Raw genomic sequence first — 20,631 nt, forward strand, 5'->3', positions numbered from 1 at the left:
AATTAGAGAGAGCTTTCAGAACACTTGCCAATAAGATCTTCATTCACACATTTAGAAGTACCACACCACCTGCATGTTAGTTCTCAGAGAAACTGTCTAAAACTGGGTTTTATATTTCCAGTGGAAGTTATTTGCAAGTCTCTCAATCTTTTTCTCCCATCTCAGAAAAAGTAGAAACCATTATATTCTAGCTGTTATAGTGTACTGCATAATATATCAGCTTTTAATTGACAGTGTCCCCAAGAAATTTCTATTTGTGCATTTTTTTAAATCATTACCTTATTTTGAGTCTGATATTCATTGATTAATTCTTTTAGCATAGTCTATTATGACCCGAGTCTGTTCCCACCTCTTGTCAATAAATTGAAAGGCTTATGAAGTATTTCATACCATTGTTTCTTGAGGTGCAAAATGATAAAGATGGAAAATTTCTGTAATGAAGTTTTATTTACAGTACTTTGGACACTTCTTTTTCATCATACCTTTCTTTTCTGTTCAAATGTGTATTGTTTGTCCAGTTTTGTATCACAGTATCATTATTCAGTTATATATGTATATAAACCAAATGTTATACAGTATGTATTCTATTTATCATTCAAGGGCCTTTTTATGATGTAAATCAGATTAAAGTTTGGTTTAATAAGTTCAGAAAAATTTTTGTTTAAAAATGTAATGATATCTGTCCTTTTCAAGAGTTCTCATCATAGCATGCTATTGTTTTTCTTTACAGCTCTCACTGAAATCCAGGGCTACTGATGTAGCACAAGGAATCTTCGAGGCATTTGATGGAATCCTTCACTCTTAATTTGCTAAAGTTTCAGAGAGTAAATAAACTAGATTTCCAACTCTTATCTGTATATTGTGGAAAATCTCATCTTGCATGTTATGTGATGTGATGACAATTTGTTTTGAATGAAGATGGGACTTGAGAACTTGATAATATTCAATAATAAGAAGATTAATGTAATAATAAAGACTTGAAGAGAAGAGTGTATGGATTTCAGTAGCAGTTTTTTAATAGCATGACAGGGAAGGAAGACTTGCAGAGCGTATGAAAGTTGGAATATCATTTCATTGTCTTGTGTTCCTATGTTAGTAAATTATTTTTAAGGCCCCATTCCTGTATTGTAGTGGATTCCATTCTTTTATTGTTAATGTGAATATTCTTTATATTTTTCTGTTTACTCCTTACTGGTTGTTCATATTCATAGAGATAACATTTATGATTTATATATATATATATAGAAGGTGCAGAAAGTCGGTAACTTGCTTGACTGTACAGTAAATATGTAACGTTCATGAATAAATATGTATATGAAATGTGTCTTAATTTTTCATATGTAAATATTTCTTCAGATTACTGGAAAGCTTCCAGATATTGTTTTAAGTAAATTACTGTTTTTGTAATTTACCAGAGAAGGGTAACTTTGTTACTAATTAACTTTCATACTGCTCTCTTGGCTTTGAATTGTAAACAGTCACAATAAATGTTCCCCTCGGGAGGGGTCCTGGTTTCTACTGTCAGTGTTCCTCACATGGCACATGTAGGCATCACTTAAGGTTCTTTGAGCGTCTCTGGCACATACCTGCAGTCCCATTTATTCCCTTTACTATAACTTCATATTCTCTTTTCTTCCCTTGTGCTTTCCACCTTCTACCAATTGCTTCAGCGTTATTTTCAATGCTGAATGACCTCATAAGTCCCAGTGCTTAGCCTTTGGCCTTGTGTTAATTTTCTGTTAAAGAAATGATGTATAAAAGAAATTATGTCCAAGTGTTTTTGCAGGGCACTTGAAACTGTTCCAAAAATCCTTAATGCTTCCCAGTGAATCAGTTACTTTTATTTTACCTTTCTTCACTTTTAGTACAGTACAAATAAGGTTTAACTTCATAATTGAAATTGACCCAACTGAAACTTTGGAGATATGTAGAGGCAACCTGTGGTATCTTCATCAGTAAGTCCCTAGAAATCCCGGGATAGGTTTTCGAGCTATGGCTACAAAAGGGTGGCCATCTTTGATTTTTAAAATGTTCTCATTTATTACTTCTGAAGGGTAAAATTTAAATCTGTTAATTCAAATATGCCTAATGTCTTATTGTATGATACTTATAGAAGCTATTCCTGTAAATTTTTCCAGTACTAAATACATCAGTGTGAATTTATGAGCCTTTATTTAGAGTTAAGCTTTTACTGACACTGAGAGGAATATTTTCATTTCTGTTATGGGAAAACTAATTGGTTTATCAAAATTTTGACAGAAATAAACCTTCAGCAGAATTTTATTCCCTTTCGGCAGAGTCCAAAATGACTTCTCCAGGACAAATCAGTACCGAGTTATCCTTGTTAGAATGTGTGTATCTGCAAGCATACATTTTTGCGTATTGTGACAAATCAGTACAGGCAATCCTGGTAATCAACAGGTTTCTGTTCCTGAGGACATGACAGATAACTGAAAATTGCCAATAACCAAAAATTAGTGATAATATCGCCGATCCTTGGTTATCGGTGCTGGGCCTCTGTTATGAGCGTCGATAAACGAGGCTCTGTGCCGCCAATAAGAGAGGATCAATGCATATCTTGCAGACACCCATTCCTAAAACTCACAGAATTGACACTAAAGCTCTAGCAACTCAGGGACTTTCTAAATTAACTATGTACCATCCACCTATCATACAGGGTTATTCACACTTGACTGCTAAAAACGGTGAAACTTCTACAAGAACCTGAAAGTGTAAAAACAGCCCATCAACTTGACACTTTTTGGATATGTTGTGCTTGGCTCCAAGGTCTTGCATACCATGTATTGTAACATATATTGTAAAAGCTCATCTTACAAGAAATCCACTGCTACCCGTACCATTTGTCAATCTTGCTCCTACTAACCCCTCTACATATACACTTGCCTCTTGAATGCTGCAGAAGGTGAAAAGTATGGAGTCTATGATCATGGTAACCTTTGACAAACCACGTTAAAGCTTATGAAATGGTTCTTGCTGCTGGTCAGTAGCCCTCTTTCACGGGTCGCCATTCACCTTGGAAGATTTCATCGTTTGATGTCATATCCAGGAGCTACAGGGGCATGGAAGTGGCCTTATAGAACTATTGAGACAGTTTATGGAAAGAACTGTTTCTCATATGATGGCTGGACCTGCTCATGCAATAAGTCAGTGAGTTCATTCCTTACCAAACTTGCAGTTGTTGGAGTCACCTTTGATAGATGAAAATATTAAGAAAGATCTACAAACCTGCTACATTCCCTTGCTTGACTACAGTGAAACTCTGGAGATAACAGAAAACTCAAGTGTTGTGGAGGGCATGACAAATCAACTTGAGATGAATCTTCAATATGCTGAATCACATGGCAGAACCAAAAAGCTCCGGGTACAGTATTTTAGATGTATTAGTATTGTGACACGCTTTATACGAGCAGAGTGATGCGGTGTTTGGTATCTTCATCTGTACAGTGTGAAATTGATGTTTCCTTACTTGCATGCAACATGACATCTGAACTATGCAAAGTCTGCTCAACAAATGCGTAAGCTGGAAACAATTATGAAGCCTTAGGAGTTTGAAAAATTTACAGCACATGGATATGTCACAATTAGAAGATCTAAGTTCTAGTTAGTGATCTGGACAGCTATGACAACTGAGCAAGTATTCATGTGTTCCATCAAAACATCTGGAGGTCTCACTCAAGGACATGGAATGAAACCTTCAGGGTGGTTTGGTTTTCTGAGATTTACCAGTAGAGATGAGTCTGCTCCTCAGTCTGGTATGGAGTTGTGTAGAGCTTGGAACTGCACGCAACACCTTCTGGGTGAATGGTCAAGGACCGTCCTTGTGTATTGGACCTTAATGTCTGAATACATAGGACAGCAGACACACAATCCCTCTTGTTCTTCTCGAAGCTTTGGCCTCAAAGAAGAATAGTTAATTGGGAAGAAGTGATAGTCCTTCATTGACAATTACCACTCATTATTACGTAGTGATGATCGACTCAGCTCGCTCGGTTCGGCTTGACCAGACAGCTCGATCTGAGTGCTCAGCTCTAACGAATGAACTCTGCTCTTGATCGGTGCGGTTCCTTGCCATGACTTAGCAGCCTGGTTTCCCATGTTGCAGCAAGTTTTCAAGGGGTCTTCGTCTTTCATCGTCATCATCTGACACCTCCTAACCTCCCTCTTCAAAGGTTTCCATGTCCTAAGAAGAGGAATGTATTCTCCGCCCCTTACGAAGTCTCGCTTCGAGACTTCTAAGGGTCTGCACCCTTTCCATGGAGAGGAAGTAATTGGCTCTCTTCGGCTCACCTGCTCCTTCTGGAGTGGGAACCTGGACACTATCCACAAATATAGTGTCTCAGGAGCCCCAGGAGTTAGAACCCAGGTTCGTTCTCCTATCTCTGGTTCCAAGGGCACTGCTCATGGAACTGTGGCTGTCGGGTATGCATGTACATCCACAGTCAGAGATAGGTGGTCTTTTCTCCATCACGATAGTGGTGCAAGATGAAAGAAGGGATCGAGCCACGTTGGTGGCTCAGACCCACCTGTGAAAGCCAGGAATGGCTATTCTTCAGGTGCCAAGATCGATGTCGCTCTCCCTCGGGACAAGGCATCTGAAGGAGATAGGAGGAGGTCCTCTGTGTAGTCCTCTTCATGAAGTTCGATCACGTAGAAGATAGATGCGTAGCAAGATGTGGCAAGTTCTCGCCAGCTTTTACTGCATTTAACTCTGGTCAACTTTCGCTCGCGTTTGCGTGAACAAAATGGTTGTAGGAATGAATGCTTCATTTAACAGTGTGTGAACATCACAAGTCAGGGAAGAGTGGGCAAGAACAGTCAATCCTCATCTTTTTTTTTTTTTTTTATCCCCTTCCTGGTTATATTGGAATGAACAAGGAAATAAGAGGAATTCTGTCGAGTCTACTCCTCGGAATTTGAACCCGAGGGACTATGTTTTTGGTTGAATCTTAGGATCTTACCGAACATACTTCAATCTGTTCAGGATGGATAGCATCGAGAGGTTTGAATGCCTCTTCAGTGCTACTGTTTGGGAACTACCATTTCAGCTTGAACTAGTCATCTTCGGTATCCTGTTATCACCGTAGAAGTCTCTCTTCGGGAAAACTTCACCTTCGCTCCCTTCATTAGGGAATGAAGGTCTGCTTCCAGTCCTTACAGGAACACACAAATATACTACATATATTTCTCTCGCAACATGCCTCTGTTATCAGTTGCATTGTCTGAGTAGTAGGCACATACCTGTTAGTTAACTCTTCAGGTATGTGACCAAGACGAATAATACCTTTTCTTAATTGACCTGGAACTCAGGACAGCCTTTCGGGCCTACCAAGAGTTGCCGGTTTTGATTTTGAGATAACTAGTGGTATTGTTTCCCAACGACACAACAGTATTTGCATTATCACCGATTAGGAGGGTTTTCTTCCCTCCCATTTCGGTTAAAATGCAGATGCTTGAGTGTACGTATCTTTTTTGCACTCGATGGTTCAAGGTGAACGCATTCCTTCATGGACTGGACTACCAGGCAACTCAGGATGATGACAAGTTGAGCGAGCGGTGTATGGCACTGCCTCAGTACTGCTTGCTCTCCGAGATATTTCGGTTTGGTATTGTTTCTCCTCTGTCGAGGATTGACTACCAATTTGAATCTCTGCCCGGCAATCACAGACTAAGGTTTCTGGTTGGCTGGAATTCTCGCATACGTGTATGCCCATCTCTCCTGCATCGCATTTTGCCGTTGCAAGAATTTCCAGACAGAGATATATCTCACTAGACTCATTATCACCTTTCTGTTTACCCAACAGTAACAGTCTAAAGCTTCGTCTTCTGCTTCATCGCACCTGCCCCATTGGCTGCTGTGATGATGCAGAATTCTATTCTTCAGACAATTTGAGTTGATCTTCTAATATACATTTCCTAATTCGTAAGGCTTTCAGTTATTCTTTATTCACCCCGAATTGTAAATGAATAACGGAAGACTTCGCCTGTTCCCCTCCCTACTAGCTCTGCTTCCAAAGTAAATAGAAATGCCTTCCCTGATCCAACCCATGAGAAGTGGTTCTTCAGGCAGTACAATACCTGTTTTCATTACTGAAAGACTCTCCGCTTTCATTGCAAACAACAACTTTTTTGCCAAGCAGCAATGAAAAGCGGATTAGTATTTTCAGTCCTCTGTAAAACAACAGGGATTAAAGCCGTCTTCACTGGTTGGTGTCATCCATGGTACTTTTTCTGTGATCAGAAGCTTGAGAGTTTACTTCTCTTGATTCAACTGTGAAGACGTAGGTCCGCATTCACCTTGGTCATTCACTAGTAATATAGTATTGTTTCTCCTTAGTTGAGATTCAACTACTGATGAGAAACTTCTGTCTTGCCATCACAGATGACCTTGGCCTCTAGAAGGCAATTGACCATTGTCTGATGTATGAATACCTTGAGAAAAACGTCATCTCGTCTCTCAACATTGGTGGCTAACAAGATAGACAATTTGCATGGTTATTCTCAGCATAACCCTTTAAAAGGCAGGTGTCATGTTGTGACTACGTCTTGGATGCGTGGCAGCACAATCAGTCGGCATCTGTTGATGAGTCTGAGTCCTTCATGAGCTATGCTGTGGACTGTATTGGTTGATTTGATCCAGATCAGTCATTACTTTGTCCTATTGGTGTGCTGCTGTACTCATGAAGGATCGACACCCATCATTGAATGTAGGTGTCTATCCGCTGCGGACTGCCATTGCAAAAGTGTCCGATGATACGAGATCGTGAGAGACTTCTCTGCAGTTGGATGGTCTAGTGGATGGGTACATTTCATCACTCCAAAGAATATGTCGGACAGGAAGATAGATGAGGTCTCATTGCAACCATATTTATATCTTTCTTCCTTCGTGTCTGCCCACAGGTCCTTGGAACCTCCTTTCCTTGGACCGGTGGTGGATGCTTGCAGGTTTTGTTTGCTTACCTGGCTCCTTCAAGAGGACAAGTTGCATCTCATCTGTGGTGTGCTGTTCTAGAGGTAAGAAGGATGCGAGAGTGACTGGTCTCTCCACCTTCCCCACCTCGTCCTTTTACTCTTCTTCCCTCGGGTTGAGGATAGGAGTCATAGGACTCGAACATATACTGGCTGGTCGGGCGATTGATGTGGTAAGCTTACACATCGAGCTTCCTTTCTATTTTTCTTATCAGAATCATAGAAGCAATCCCGCTCCTTCCTCTAGCAATGGGAGGAAGGAGGCTGGCAATAATGCAGATCCTTACCAGAACTTTGCATTAATGCCTCCAACTCTAAAATATTCTTCCCAGCCCATTTTCGGATGAGTTATGATTCCTCACTCATTTTGAAAAGGCCCAGAAGTCTGACTCTTGATCATGCAGCTCCTATACCCTGATCAAGTTGTCAGAGGCAGGGCACTCCTCCTCGCTCTTACAACCAGGAGGAATAGCCCAAGTGTGCAGAACTCGAGTCAGTTCTAGAGGCTCACTCACATTCCTCTCACCAATCAGTGAGCCTTCCTTATGTAGAGGAAGAGGGTTTATATATCGTGTAGGAACAAATCACAATTTTTTAAAGTAAATTGTATTTTTCCTAACTATACAAACCTAAGGTCCTTTACATTTATGCCCACCTCATGCCACCCCTCAATCTGAACCTGGGCCGAAAGGTTAAGTGGAGTGTTTACATCCAGGCAGGCTGGCCTACCCGTCTAGCAGACGATATTTACTGCCTAACCACCTTGCTCAAGAATTCAACAGCCGCAATTCCAGTTACGCTGAAAGTAATTCCTTATGTAAAGGACCTCAGGTTTGTATAGTTAGGAAAAATACAATTTACTTTCAAAAATTGTGATTTCAGCTCAAGGCCATATATATGGAATATACAAAGTATAGACAATAAGATACACAATCTACATACATGAAATAACATGATAAAACAATGATTAATCAGCAATATCCACACAATTGCTGAAGTAGTATAAATAATGGTAATAATAGTAGTAATATTAGAATAGTTTAAAAAATAGACATTATATTTTGTGAGCAAATTACATATAATTAGATAACAGCTATGGACCTTAGGTGGTTACATTAGTCAGGTCCATGAAGGATTAATGCAAATGCTGAATGTAGCAAAGCTCTATACGGATAATATTCACGGTAGTAGTGAAAAAAGATACCAGTAATAACAGTAATTGTAGAAATATAATAGTAATGACAGATTCTGCAGATGACACTGCAAAAAGAGATTAAGTCATTTAGGGAACAAACTCCTCATTTTTCCCATCTTTCCAACAATTTACATCATCTTGCCTCACTGCTTAGGATGCTTTGTAAGAGCGAACTGCTGCTGTTTCTTACTCAGGTGGTTAGACTGGGCATTATTCACCTTAAAATGATTTTTAAATTATCCAGCTGGTTTTCTGTGAACATTTGTGAGACGGAGTGGTAGCGAGGAGTGTTTGTGAGGCGTCTCAGAATGTCATTGTGAACAACAGTGATACTGCTCAAGGTCTCTCGGGTATAGTTCATCCAAAGGGAACATCCATATATACTGGAGCAGAAGAGCAGCAGTTTCATGTCTCCGTGACAGAAGGCAAACCTTGCAATCATGTTGCCAGTTGCACCATGTTTACGACACCTCTGTTCTATGTCTGCCATATCTTTTAGGTCGTCCGTGATAATGTGCCACAAATACGGAAATTCGTGCACGAATTTCAGAAGAAAATCTGTGGTTTCGTGAATCTCGTCAGACTCGTAACCTTACTGATATGAATACCTTCAAGGATTGGTTAACCATACAAAGTCCATCCAATGAAAGGAAAAATATTCAGCAATATTCATTTACGTCGAAGAAACAGCATCAGATCATCGTCAACTGCAACAAAATCAATTAGGATGAAAGGTACACACATTGTCGCGAAGTTCAGCCATGATTAACAATGTTATTGTTCCCAGATGTTACGGGACGGACAGCCTATTGCCCCTCAAAAAGAAAAATCCACCAACAGGAGGGTGAACATTGAACGAAAGTAGCATTTTACAAAATTTTATTACAAAATTTAACTAATATATAAACTTAACATGGAAATCAAAACATCACAGAACTTTAAACCTCAAGGGAATAGCTAGCGCACGTGGCATTAAGAACGATTGCTTTACACTCATTTCATAATTTAGAAAAAACCCAAAAATTAATATCATCGCAATAAAACAAGGATTTGAAACTAAAGCTGGATGGTTAAACGATATTTACATGACTATCTAACACTGTCCCAACAAAGTACACCAGATTCTAGCTGACCAATGGCTTGACCGCAGACGAACATTTGTTAGCTGTTCGACTGCCTCAGGATCTTAGAAGGACGAGTTATGCTGTGCATGGTCGGGCTGAGCCGCGGGAGGTCGTCAACTCTGTTACAGGGACGTAATGAATACATTGGATAATTTGGTCAAATTATTCCATGTTCAATTTACATCAAAATATAGTTTAAGCTTCTACAAACACACAAATGATTCTCTACTCCGGTGGGCATTAATTTGCTACAAAGAAAAACCAACACGCCAGTAGTCTACCTTCTTCTTCCCTGCCTGAATTGCAAAGATTCTGTCGCAAATAATATGGCCAGTATTAATCGCGACACATATCACTATCAACCCAAGCCAACTATTCCATCGAATTACATTTGTTGCTAGAAGTGAGCTGACCTTGCATCATATCTGGCATACGAACTTGCACCTCGACAACTTTCCCTCTTTAATGAGTTTTCTTTGCGTAAAGGTACAAAATCTCTTGTCCCAGTGGCATTAGCACCCTCTGAAAATGTACCTCCAGCTGTTGATGTGTACACTTTAGTGGTGGATACCCTCTTCTTCATGTGTGGCAATGTCCTGCAACATCCAGTCAGATATGTTGTCAGTGTATATCGTTTGTTAAACGGAAGTATGGGTATGCTCATGTTGTATTCGATGTATATGAAACTCACGGTACAAAAGACGAACGCTTTTGTCGAGGAAGAACACAGTCATCTAGACATACAGCCGTAAAGAATCAGATAGAATTCCCAGTATCTCGGTATGAATTCATGGGGAATGCAAAAAAACAAGGCAGGATTAATCAAACTCCTCTACACATCTTGAAGCTGCTACTTGTAAGGTTCATCAGGCAGAGGAAGATGCTTAAAGATTCGTAGCAACAACAGCAATTGCCTTAGGAGATTCGGGACAGGAATCAGTTCTCGTGGGAAAGACATGTGATCATCTTGTCCTCTTAATTGCTTTTGCCAAACCTCAGACAGATATCAAAATGATGATCCCTGCAGACAAAGCTCATCCACTTAAAATATTCAGCATTACAAGAATCCAAAGTGAAATGAGTAACATGACTGGCAGCTTGCTCTTTCTGCATACAATAGCAATAATGGGTTGTGATAGAACCTCTGCTGTTTATCGCAAGGGGAAAAGGGTTCCTTACAAAACATTACAAACAAATCCTGCAATACGTCAGAAGAAGCAGATCTTCTATGATCTTGAAGCTTCTGAAGATGATATAGCTGCCGCTGGCGAAGCATTTCTTTATGCCAGATTAGATCTAGCTACACTTCCCCCAACATTAGCAGCAACACATCAACATTTTTATCGCACATTCCATCAAGTGCAAAATTGCCTGGAGAATACTCTTGACCCTACTGACTGGGGTTGGGAATTAAAGAATGGCCGTTTGAGACTAGTTACATCTCTTAAAGAGCCTGTACCACTTTCCCTTCTTCATCTTATAGTTTGTAACTGTAGAACAGGTTGTGAAGTGAACTGCGAGTGCCGAAGATGTGTATATATGTGTGTAGTTATTTTCCGGGTCAGGGGTGCAACAATTAGTGCTCATTTGATGCAGATCACGGAGGAGATGTAGATGAATATGCAGAGAAATATAGAGAAATTGACAGTGCAGAAGATTCTCAATCGTTACAGAAAAAGGAGAAATAATTGAATAGACATAATACACAGTTGTCCTAATATATATTGTTTTTTTTATTAATGTTAGTTCTTTGTGGGTGTGTTTGATGATTTATCAAGATGAAGCTATTTTTGTTTTTTAAGGTGTTTACATGTTTGTCTACAAACTTGCAGTTTAATCTGGATGTAAATTCAATTTTGTCACATAATATTTCGTTGTATGTCAGATTCTTACGGTCCTTATTTTTATTGTAATGTATAATTCCTTGTGTATATACCGGGGGTTTCATAAAGATGGAGTAATTTTTATATAACATATCAAAGTGTTTGCCAAATAACTTCAAATCTAATGTACATTCACATGTCATTCTTATTTTCACTTAATGATGTTTCGTTTTATTATACGTTTTAAAGGATTCTCCAGTTCGCTATACTTTTCACACGGCACTATAGTGTTTGTGAAAGCTAGAATTTATTTACAACTGATTATAATGTCATATACTACATGTCATCTATGAATGCGTTTATAAGCAAGATGTAGACTAGTGTAGCACTGTATATTGCAGTAGGAAAATAGCTGAATGAAGAAGCAAATATATTCTCAGAAGGATACCTCAGTAGTGATTGGTCTCATTCGAAAGAAAATAAAATTCTGCAGAAGATCCATTTGTGTCAACATTTTGATAAACCAGTTAGTTCCCCGGTAACAGGAATGGGAATAGTCCTCTGTTCTTTACATAAAGCCCCATAATTTCACGGTGATATATTTATTACTGGAATGCTTTACGGGAATAACTTCAAGTATAATACAATAAGAAAATTAGGCATAGTTGAATTACCAGATTTAAATTGTACCCTTCAGAACCAATGAATGAGAAAATTTAACAAATCCAAGATGGCCGCCATTTTGTAGCCATAACTCGAAAATCCGTCACGGGATTTTTTAGGACGTTCTGGATGAGGATACCACAGGTTGCTTCTAAGTATCCCCCAAAGTTTCACTTTGTCAATCTAAATTCTGAGGTTTGAGCTAAACAGTAGATAAGGTACTATTTTTAACCCTTCATTAGACAGATCTTGAAGAGTAGTACACAAAGTTTTGGGGTTCGGAAAATGCCAGATATTGGCTAAAGGCTTATTTATAAAAGTGAAGAAAATACATTCCTGTTGCCCTTTGGAGTTTTCAGTTTTTAATTACATAAAGTTTATAAACCTTGAGAGAATTTGCAGCTTTCCTTATTTTCATGATATGCTGTATGTTGCTTCATTTATATTCTAAATGGGTTTTAATGGAATATACTGTAACTTTCTCTTATTACTAAATATCTCCATGTAGAGGTATCATGGTATAGTACGTCCCATCACCACCATTGGCCTAACCATCATGTACTGTATAGGCAAAGTTGCTGCAGTTTATAATTTAGTAAACAAAACTTAAAGGAGGAATTGTTGGTAGTGTTGCCATTTTAGCGCGAAACGCGCCAGATGTAGGGCGTTTTGGAAAATTCTGGCGCTTGTTTTTCGTATCTGACGCGGTCGCGCTTTTTAGCGCCTTTTGGTTATATATATCTAACGCGAAATTTGGCGCGTTTCTGGTTATTTATGATAATAATAATAAACAAAAAAACCGAAAATACTTTGAATGATTTGGTATTTGATACTTGCCATCTGCTGCATGAATATTCACTCTCTCACGGACTGTTCACCAATTTAGCTTTGTCATTGCTGTTCTTACCTCATTCTAACGCCGAGGTGGAAAGGATATTTAGTCAAATGAATATTATCAGTTCAAAGATCCACAATAGGATGAATCTGGAGACTTTAAATTCAGTATTATCTTCTCGTTATAGCCTGAAGCTAAAGGAAAATGTTGCTATGATTATCAATTGCCTAAAGAAGTTGTTGATACTATTGGACATTCAGCTAAATACAAGACTCAAGACGAACCTGGAACTTATCGAAGCTATGAGGCATCTGTAATAAACTTTGAAGTGGAGGATGATCTGGACATCCCAGAATTTTATCATTGGATTTTTTTAGTAGGTAAAATAGTACGTATATTCCTTATATTAATATCTGTTTTCATTGCTTAATTTTGTTTGATTTTTTTCTACTGAATCAATATGGAACACATGGGAATTAAGGTAAAGTCACTTTGGTATTTGAAAATAGCTCTAGTACTTTTATTTAGCTCTATATGAGAATTATTTAGCGCGTTTTGGAGGACCCTCTAGCGCTGTTTGAAAATAGGAAATGGCAACACTGATTGTTGGGAGCGGTCTAAATACTGTATACAATTAATATTTTGGCTATCACGTCATTTTCAAACCGGTATATGCCAGTTTATGATAGGAGATTACTCAGAAATTTGGACGTGTTTTACCCAGTTGCAAGGTTACGCATTTCTCCCTCTTGGATGTATGTTTTCCCAAGTTTTATGACTATTTCTCTTATTTAGATGTTGCCCTTTAGAGAGCTATAACACCACGAATATGTCAAATTTAGTACTTAAGATTTCTACCGCTATATGATGTAAACAAGAAAGATCGACAATAAAAGACAGTAGTTTCTCCTTCCTTTTTCTTTGGTTCTTGCAATATTCTACTAGTATGCTATCACATTAGATGATAACCATTCGTCTGTCTCGGCATTAAGTCTTATTTTTACAAATTTAATATGATTAAGAGGAACGAACATCTAGACTATATTTTCGGTTAATAAATGTCAGTCTAAATCAAGTAGATTTTCTAATGATAAAGAATATTTTTTTTCTTTACTACATAAATAAAGATAACACACATCAGAATGGAAAATAAGGAATAGCATTTCATCTTGTTTTCATTTATTTACCAATTTTATTGACCAAATACTTCTGTGAAAACACAGCCGTATTTTCTCATCATTCAAAATAAGAAAGCGCAAACTGTCAGTTGCTGCTATCTATTCCACTTAATAGCATGATGAAATATATATAAATATATATATATATATATATATATATATAATATATAATTATATATTATCTATATATATATATATATATATATATATTATAGAACTGTGAAAGTAAACAAGATCGAGAAACGCTTGTTTGAAATAGCATCATGAACAGGAACAGGGACAAATGCAAAAACAATAGTGTCCTTAAAATTAGCATCTCGCACTAATTTCTATGCCGTAGATACTGGATTTCGTAGAAACTGTGTTGGGGCTTTCTTTGCGAATTCTTGGAAATAACAGCATGTACATGAAAAAATAGACGAAAACTGTATAATTCCTCGAAAATCTCATTGAATATATTGGGAATTGGTATTCCGTGAGGAACTTCATCGGCAATTCCTACCATATTTTAAGAGGCAGCGGAATATGAAGGACAGATTGGTTCGAAAGGTATTATTCCTATCGTTTAGTATTACTATTTATTTTTTTCATCATATCATCATCATTTAAATGTGAACATGTTATAATGAAACAAGCGTGAGATATATTCCATGCCTTTTATGTTTACAAATAGTACCAAACACCAACAAATTTGTTCTTTTACATGGTAACGAAAAATGTGGGATTATGGTCTTTCTCTCTCTCGACTGGCAAATGACGATAAACTAGGGCATGCTATTATTCTTTTATTGCAATTTTCATTGTTACTGGCACAATTCTATGTTCTTGAAATTCCCAGTATTGTGTATGATTTTATTTCTAATTATTCCTTCCTTGCAATTAATTAACGCTTCTTGAATAATGCACATTTCCCGCATTTTGGTTATTGACTAGAAACTAGTTTTCTTACCGAAAGACAATGTTTGAAATGCACAAATGACAGTTTTTATTTGCCCTACTAGCGCAAACACACACACACATACACACATTTGTAATATTTATTACGGTTACTGTATGGAATAATTGAAAGAAAATGCGCAGTAGGGGAATCTAGAAGACTCTTAGAGTATATCTGGTTATAAGCAGTGGGAAAATAAGTACACAGAAACTCTTCTTGGAAACCTATTCCTCCCAGTCTTTATCAGCGACGCCACGGCGTTCATTTGTCCTACTCATGATGCCTACTCTGCATCCGCTTACGGACGTTACTAAGCTAGCTCTCCATCTGAGTGTTTAATGTTTGCTTGTTTATGTATTTATAGTGTTGCACCAGACTAACTGGATAAGTCGAGTTCTTCTGTTGCTGCTCCATTTTAAAGACCTATTATCTTGCTGATAATGTGCGCAAACAGTGAGCTATGGCGCGCACACAAACGACGAATCATTTGATATGCTAATAAAGTGTAATAGCGCCTCAGTTGCGTAGTTGGTATGGTCTTTACCTGCCACATCTTTGGCCGCGAGTTCGATTCTCGACCACTCCATTGAGGGGTCAGAGATGTATATTTCTGGTGACAGAAGTTCACTCTCGACGTGGTTCGGAAGTCACGTAAAGCCGTTGGTCACGTTGTTGAATAACCACTGGTTCCATGCAATGTAAAAACACTATACAAAAAAACAAACAATAAAGTGTAGTATGAAATTCAATAGGAAATGGCAGGTTTACGGGAAAGGACGTAAAGTCAAGAAAAGGGGCGGAGTAGGTATACTAAACATTTCGGGTAACCTTGGGTGCGTGTGAATGTTGAATAGATCAATTACATAACAAAAACAACAGAAACGCTCCCACTAAGCCAGTCTTGTAAATCTAGCTTATTTTGTGGCATAGTTACTGTTTATAGTTTGGGACATAAACCCTTGTTTGCCATAATTTGAATTGTTAAGTTTAGAATTTCAATTAGGCTTATTTTGTTGGGAAGTCTTAATTTCGAAGCTCTACAATTTTCAAAACGATCGAAGTTATGTAATAACTGCGCAAAGCGAAAAAATGGGGTAATGCGATAACTGTAGCACAATTAGGTATTTACGTAGTCGTATGCGCAAGTCACCGATGATTTAGGCCACATCCACATTAACGGTTTTTTACAGGACGGCGATTAACTAAGCCCTTGAACTACATTTATAGGCTGCCGAAGCACTTGACACAAGTCGTCAAACTCGGGGACGTGGTTACGATTTATGCCGATTTATGGCGAATTTGTTGTAATGAGAGAGTAGTTGGGTCGTACTGAGCAAATTTTCGGCTACGAATACGCAGTTTGAAATCGCCAATGTGTGACCCAGGCTTAACTTACACTGAGTAAGGAGTTACATTTATCTATTATCTTAGTGACTGACAAAAATTATATCTGTAATTATTGTATAAAAGCCCCTTTGAAAATTAAGCATTATTTCCACAGTACCAAACCACATCTAAATGAAAATGCAATGAGCCCTTTTCTAATGTACCCCATCCGCCGGTTACAACCGGTATATGTTAAAGACCACAGTAACTTCATTAGTGTTTACTTATTGGATTTCAGGCTTCCTTATGACCTGTGGACGTTTTCTAGTCTGGGTCACATATTGGTGATTTCAAACCGCGACTCTTTCACAAAGGCTGGGTTTGGCGATCAGTCTCCTACAGTCGCGGGGCTTGGGCTGCGCCCCCCCCACCCCACCCCCCCCCCCCTCAACAAAATGTCAGCTGACATCGACTCCATGACGACTTCTTCCGCAATGAGCCATACAACAGCATTACGCAAGTTGAGATGAGATTATGTGTTTACGTAGTCGTACACGCAAGTCATTGATGATTTGGGCCACATCCACACTTCACAGTTTTTACGGGACGGCGAGTTTCGTGAAGGCATGATGATTTCTGACGATTTATTAGCGATTTAGTTACGTAATATTCTGACTTACGTAACGGGATTGTAATGAGTCGTGAACATGGATGCCACCATATTTATATATATATAATATATATATATATATCTATATATATATATTATATATATATATATATATATATATATATATATATTATATATGTGTGTGTGTGTGTGTGTGTGTGTGTGTGTGTGTGTGTGTGTGTGTATGTGTGAAGTCTAATAATTAAAACAATAATTTCCATTTATCTCCCATAGATTCAGTGTGTTTCAGACACCCAGAAGTCCTTGGTGTTGAACGCTTGTGTGTTGTACAACTTAATTTTGATATATAAAAAAATCCTACTGCCATGAGTAAGGCAAGACAGGTCAAGAGGACTCAGTGACACACGAGGTCGTCTTCGTGATTATGTAAACTCCCCTGGAGGCTTCGTTCATTGGCAGGAATCAATGATATAATAAAACGATAAAAAAATGCCTTTTGATACTTCATAAAATCTTGTTGAAAATTAAATAAATTTCCTTTATAAAACTTAAAATTCAAAAATATTTATATAATTACCAAATATAGTATTTTCTTTTAAGTAGTAATCGGTGTCATCGTATATATATCTGAAGTTCACAAATTATATCAAGAATACCTACAGGAAATCTTTAATGCAATATATATTTTACTCATAATAGAAAATGCCTTTCACTTCTTATCCTTCAGAACATGCTAATAAATTTAATTTGATCGCAATGAACTTACTAAAGAAAATCATGTTGAAACTAAATTTCGTGAATAAAAGTTAAACTTCGTCTTTATTTATATTACGGAATATATTTTCGTCTAAATTGTAGTCATTTTCATATTTAGTTATATCTAAAGTTCTCAAATTATATTAAGAATACAGAAAATCTTGAATCCAACAAATATTTTACTCAAAATTGAAAACTGAGGCAGCTGTGGGTAATTAATCAAGCCCTTTAACTATGCTTATAGGCTACCAACGCACTTGACACATTCTGACTCACTGCGTTGTGTGCCAAGTACATGGCGTATGTTGTACTGAATGCCGTACATCGCCATTGCTAGTTACAACTTGTGTAATCAAATGCCGTAAGTCAAGAGGCCACTACGAAATTGTTGTGTGTTGCGTCATTACATGGCAACTTTTGACAGTAGTCGTGAAATGACGGTGACTATGGATGGCGTCTTTGCATAGTTGCCTTCACTGGCGCAAAGTCGTCAAACTCAAGGAGGTTACGATCTATGGCGAATTGGTTATAATGAGAGCGTAGTGGAGTCGTAATGAGCAAAATTTCGGCCGTTACGACTTGCGCCGTTTGAAATCGCCAATGTGTGACCCAGGTTTGCTGAAAGTTAAGGCTAAATCACACATCGGCGAATAAAGCCTGCGACCATCATAAAAGCCAAATTACGACCAAAATCTTCTTGTGCGCTCACACAGTCGCCGAATTTCACAACATCCGCCAAGTGATTGCAACAACTAGCTGTTGCATGTAGTTATCGCAGTCGAGCCACGACAGTTGTCAAAAGTCGCCATGTCATGTCGATGTGCCCGAGAGCTCTTTCGACGTACGTATAGCTCTTTCGACATACATAATGTGATTATGGCAGATGTAAGTAGCAATTTCGACGCACGGTGTCCTTTTCGACGTACACAGTGTAATTGGCAACCCCTCAACCTGCGCGGAGGGGGTGCGCAGTAGCCACATTGTGACATGTGCATTTGCAAAAATGCAAGCTAAAAGTAAAATAAAAGTTCAAGGGCAGAGTTTACTAGACAAACCTTCCTTTGTTTTTATGTTTTAATTAGCATATATTTGGGATTCAACATTTTCAGTATTTTTTATATCTACTCTTAGGGTCGAATCCCTCATATACATGAGTATAAAACAACCTTAAATGAAATATATAGAAACAATATAAATATTTCTGACATTTATTCAGGACATTCACTGATTTTTTCTTTAAAAATATATATATGTCAGCGACTTAACTGCAATCAATGCAATTTATTAGAATGTTCTGAAGTATAATAAATGAAAAGGCATTATCTTTTTTTAAGTAAAAATTGGATTTTAGATTTTCCGCGTTCTTGATATACTTTGAGAATGTCATACATAGATAAATATGACACTGCACACAACTCACAAACAAATGTGTTGCCTCTCTCTCTTATTATATACTACTCATGAATATGCCCAGGGGTTGTTGTTGGTTTTAGTTCTTATCTTTTATGATAGTATGACGGATATAATTGTAATTTTGCAAATAAAAGTGCCAAGAGATATTAGAAAATACATGCACAACCAAAAAAGTTACTGCATCTTCGATCTCAATCAATTTACGTCAATATTTTACAACAAACATACTCAGAATTTGTTAATGATTTTAGTTATCTGTTTTGATATTGTGTGAGCTGTAATTACAATTTTATAAAATAACAAAATTATTTATTAGAAAAAGCACGTATAACTTGATAAGATTTACGATTATCTTGTAAAAGAGGCCCCGCGAGGGATTTTAAATAGTAACTCTCAACTTCTTGTGGAAGGTAGGGAAAATTCATTGGAACTTTTTTCTTACACCGAATGCATTTGCATGGCTTCCTCTTTCCAGTGATGTTTTTTTTCTTTCACTTTTAATTGGCCGAACTCAAGGGTTCATTGTCAGATGGTATACGAAAGGTATTTTTTCCTGTTAAATACGTATTATTTTTGTAGAAAAGAAATGGTATACAAAAGATGTTTCATATTAATACGTTTTTAAACAAGGAGACCAAATAAGGACAGTATAATAATGGTTAACATTATCTACCTGTCTGGTAGTGTGCCAAAGGCACTCTCCATTGTACGACTTGACCTGCTCAGTCGGTAATCAAAGGTCCGCTCATGTGTTGTCAGATTTCGTGCAGGGTATGGTTTCATCATAGGGCGAGAGCCGTTCAACATTTTCATGGAAAAACTCTGTAATCCTGGTAGAGTTCCGGTACCGTCCTGGAGTTTCAATTGCCAATTCTTTCATCAAGTTGTTGTATTAACCTTTCTTCTCTCTCCTTTCTAAGTAGGACCACATCCAGCATCTCCTGCTTCGTTTCCTTTGCTTCTTGCGGTTTCGTTCCTGCCGTATTTTCATTCATTTTAACGTGAAGATAGCAAAGTAATGATCCACCGTGGCCAGTGCAAGTTCAGGATCATCGTTTACAGTGTCTAATATCACATCCAGATATTGTTCAGTCTTCACAACCTCCTGTTCGTTCATCTTGCGCCTCTGTCAGCAGCGCCTGGAATGGGAATGTGTGATTTGAACTCATTCCCACTTGCAACACGTTCACGACACAGTTTACGTAAGTTACCTATGTCTGATTCCATATTACATATGTGTAATTGACTTACGTCTGACGAAATTGCATTAACGTCAGTTGCCGTCCCCAGAGAACCGTTAAAAGTGGGTGTGGCCTATATCATCTCGACGTACGTAATTGTACATTGCGAGGGTCGTACTTTTGTCGTAATCAGCTGGTTTTCCATTTTTTCCAAGGTCCGCGACAGTCGTAAAGCCAAACCATATTATGACGTCGCGGGCTTTATTCGTCGATGTGTGATTCAGCCTTTACTGTGACGCATTTTAAGAATTATATACTTATATTTACAAGGGAGGATGTGTTGATGGAAACGCGAAAATTACCAACTCCTTGATGCTATAGACTCATAAACGAGAACTGGGTTAACTACATTTCCCCCCCAAATCCCAGAACTTTTGCCATTTTCAGCTTAAGATATAACAGTATATCTAGGAAGTATAATTACGTAGGAGGTAAATTTGGTTTGTTTCTCTTTGCCTTTGGTAGTATTTTCTTTGGCGAAAATCTTCTGTTGTCTAGAAGTTTAGTTGCTTGGTTTTGAAG

General features: G+C 37.9%; 1 pseudogene; it reads left to right on the forward strand.

Annotated features, from left to right (window-relative positions):
• The window catches only part of LOC135224485 (AP-1 complex subunit beta-1-like), a 191,584-nt pseudogene extending 190,264 nt beyond the window's left edge, over positions 1 to 1,320 (forward strand).
• Positions 1,321 to 20,631: the final 19,311 nt, after the last annotated feature.

The sequence above is a fragment of the Macrobrachium nipponense genome, chromosome 12 (genome assembly GCF_015104395.2).
Source record: "Macrobrachium nipponense isolate FS-2020 chromosome 12, ASM1510439v2, whole genome shotgun sequence".
In the NCBI taxonomy this organism is placed as follows: domain Eukaryota; kingdom Metazoa; phylum Arthropoda; class Malacostraca; order Decapoda; family Palaemonidae; genus Macrobrachium; species Macrobrachium nipponense.